Here is a 3,610-nt window from a genome sequence, read left to right on the forward strand (position 1 = left end):
AGGGACACCCGGGGCTGGAACTGCTGCTCCGCCCGGCCCGGCCCCAGCTCGGACCAGCACAGGAAGAGGGGACAGAGGGGCACAGGGGACAAACAAGAGATGGAAAAGGAATCAGAGAGGGGAAACACCTTAAAAATGCACCCTAGCCCTACACAGCTCAATCTGTGGATCTAAATTCTGTTTACCTTTAACTAAAGAAATATGTATAAATATAAATATAAATATAAATATAAATATAAATATAAATATAAATATAAATATAAATATTTAATTAATTGTTATTAAAATGCATTACTAGTAATAAAATAATAACATATATATATATTAATATTACCCTATACATATATATATGCAAATCTGAAAATCTATAAAAGTAACTACATATAACTATAGAAGTCTATAAATGTGTCTATAAACAGAGGGGTTCCACCTGCCCGATGGTCACAGGCTCTCTCCCGGTTTCTCCCTGGCACGCAGGGCAGCCCTCCTGGCAAGGTAGATCAGATGGATATCTGGGAAGCAAAGGGAACACCCAGTCAATATTGGCCTCCGTCCATCTTTCCCTTTGGAAGTTACTGTCCTTCTGTCAAAGACTGTAAGAGATGGCCTGGAAGGCAGACTCTCAATTGGGAATTTCAGGCCTGCTCTTTAAAGAGCTGGAATCCTTCCAAGTTTTCAAAAAATTTGATTTGAAGTTTCCCAATAAACTCACAGCACTCGCAGTACAAATGGCTCCCATGAGAGCTTGAAACACACAGTCCCAGCTCCCACAAAGAAGCCCAGCCTTGTTCTTTCTCTGTGCTGACAGAGAGACCTCATTCCTCACTGAAATGGCTGAGACTGAAGGGTGCTGTGAGCTGAGTTATGAATCCAAATTGGGATACCCAGCTTGGTGACACAAATCCCACAAGGTCAGGTTTATTCCTGGCTCTCTTGCCACACCAGAGGACTCAGTGTCAGAGCCTCTGGAGAAGCGAGGAGGGCAGGGCTTGGGGAGGTTGTCTCAGTGCAGGATTTGAACTAAAGGCATGGGAAGCACCAACCCTGCAGACAAGAACTCAACTCTTCTGATCTCCCTGCCTGTCAGAGGCAGGCTCAGAGCAGCCCTCTCACATCTCTCTAAACCAATGGGGGCTCTGTCCTTACCAAGCTCCTCGGGTTCCTGGGAACTGTTCCCAGAGCTGTCAGTGCCAGGCAAACCTCCCTCTGCTGCAGCATTGTTCACAGGCTCCCCTCCTGAAGGCTCAGAGGCAACATTAATATTCCCCTTGAAAGAGAAACAGAAAGAAATAAACCCTTCTCACCAGTTACACAATGCATCCGTGGCACACATACCTAATCTCTTGTTCCTAACAAGAAATCTGGGCCACAAACACCTTCAAAATTCAGATTTGACTCCTCCAACATGGTCCAAAAGCTGTCAAAGCTGACAATGCTGAATGTGGGGGTGACACTGAACACATGGATGGCTGCTAAGGAAGGAGTCCTGCCAGTTCCTGGATCAGGGAGGTGCTCCTCCCTCCACAGCCCTGTGCAGAACAGTCTCATCCAGGCTGCAGCTTTGCAGAGACTGCATGGGAACACACATCTCTTCCCATACAGATGCCCAACAGCAAGGTGATTGAGCTCTGGAACATGGAGAGCAAGACTGGGCAGTTTGTCCAGCTAAGGATTTCCCAGATAGAAACTGGACTGCAGGCACCACGTTACTGAGAGGACAAGAAAGCTGCAGCTCCAGCCCATCCCCAAACATGGCTCTGGGAGCACCTACACACACGGCAGGGCTCACACAGCAGCAGCAGCTGCAGCCCAGCCCTTGCTTTGCCTTGGCCTTCCAACACAAAAGAGGCAGAGCCCACATCTGCTGCTGCAACAGAGGCACCTCTCACATGCCCCTCCCTGCATGGGACACTTTGCCTTCAGTGCCATTCTCCAAACACTCTTCTCTTCTTTCCCATCAAACAAAGACTGGTAGAATGCACAAAGCTTTCACTTCCTCATCACAAATGGCCCCACAGGAGGAATTCTTCCCAGGAAAAGGAGCACTCAAACTTGGCCAACACAGGCTCACACCTCTCATCCTCACTCAGGGGAGTGATTTTCTCATTCCTCTTCTTTTAGAAACCTTACTTTACCAAGAAAATCCTTCCCTGTCCATTCACAACTGAATTCAAGAAGCCTTTGCTTCTCAGCCAAGTAACAACTTTCAAAAGCTCTCAGTCAGTCCCTTTCATCCCTGTTCAGCAGAGTTACCTGAGCAGAGGGAGACCTTTCAGGCGGGGAGGACGAAAGCATCTCCTCCAGTGTCTCAAGCACCATGTCCAGATCCAGCGGGGGCAATTCCTCTTCCCCAGGAGTATCCCAGAGCCACCTGGGGGCTCTCCATGGTGCATAACCAGCATAGCCAGCTGGAGCACTGGGGGCTGAAGTGCCTGGAGTGGCTGCAAGAGTTCAAACACATTGGTCAGGCTCCAGAATGTGGCTTTGGGACACGGAGCTCTATGCTGCCTTGGATCAAACACCACAGGAAGCACACAGCAACCCCAATCCTGGAAACATACTCAAACTTCCCAGGGAATTGGGAGAGTGAGCTCTCCCTCTTAAAAATCTTTCTTCTAAATTATGTGTATGTATATGAAAGGATGGATTTTAAAATTGATCTACATATACACAAAAGCACTTTATAATCACTGCCTTCTCTATCTCCCCATCAGCTTTTGGAGTCGGTGGCTTTGCAGTTTCTCATAATAACAGACCACAGAAAGCAGATTCACCCAGGAAGAGCCCACACCTGCAGACACACATCCTAAACTTAAACTGTGAGTTTCTTCTAAAAAGTATCCTTGTGGGTGAGGCTGAATTCTATAGCTGCAGCTGCTCGGGGGATGCACAGAGCTCGTTGAATTTTAATAACATTATCTGAAGGAGAGACAACCTGCAAACTCTCAATATCCTATCAGGGTCCTAGTTTGACTTCATTCAAAAAAAGAGTTTACCTGACACTGACCAGTCGTGGACAAAGGTTCATTGCCTTGCCCTTGCACCCCTACAGAGAGGCTGTCTGGAAAATGCAAAGAACCCACTCCAAAACGGCAGCAAGGAAAGGAAAAGCAGAAAGAAATTAATTTTGTTGTCATGTTTCCTAGCACACTTGACATTTCTACCTGACTTGCACTTGAGATCAACCCATGACAGAGCACTGCAGGAAAATATTTCAAACAGTCAATTTTCATGATTGTTCTGAAAAGCAAGGATAGAAACTCTTCCCCTACCTGATGGCCAGTAGGCTGGCAAGTGCTGCTCAGGAAATGTGCAGCTGCTGCTCTCTGGAACTGCCACCAAAGTGCTTTGGTGGTTCACGGGACCTTGTGGAATGACAGACTCAGGCTGAAATTGAAATGTGTCTGTGCCTGGCTCCACTGATGAAGCCCCAAGAGGTCCAGATGTGACAAACTCTTCCTCAGGAGGTTCTGTGGAAGCCTCACACACTTGAGCAGCTGCACTCATCCTGGAGGAGCCTGGAAGCACCTCTGAATCCCCAGGTGAGGCAGCACTGTTGGCTGGGTTGTGCTGCTCTGAAGATTTGCAGCTGCTGCCCTCTCGAAGGGCC

At 47.7% G+C, this 3,610-nt stretch overlaps 1 long non-coding RNA gene across 1 annotated transcript; it reads right to left on the reverse strand.

The window, feature by feature from the left end:
• Nucleotides 1-458: 458 nt before the first annotated feature.
• On the reverse strand, nt 459-3,360 carry LOC306816756. The gene is made up of 4 exons (XR_013777776.1): nt 3,273-3,360; nt 2,254-2,432; nt 1,147-1,267; nt 459-512 (listed from the first exon to the last, which is right to left on the reverse strand). It is a non-coding gene; the product is annotated as an uncharacterized lncRNA (long non-coding RNA).
• Between the last annotated feature and the right edge of the window lie 250 nt (nt 3,361-3,610).

Source organism: Erithacus rubecula (assembly GCF_903797595.1).
Source record: "Erithacus rubecula genome assembly, contig: scaffold_885_arrow_ctg1, whole genome shotgun sequence".
In the NCBI taxonomy this organism is placed as follows: domain Eukaryota; kingdom Metazoa; phylum Chordata; class Aves; order Passeriformes; family Muscicapidae; genus Erithacus; species Erithacus rubecula.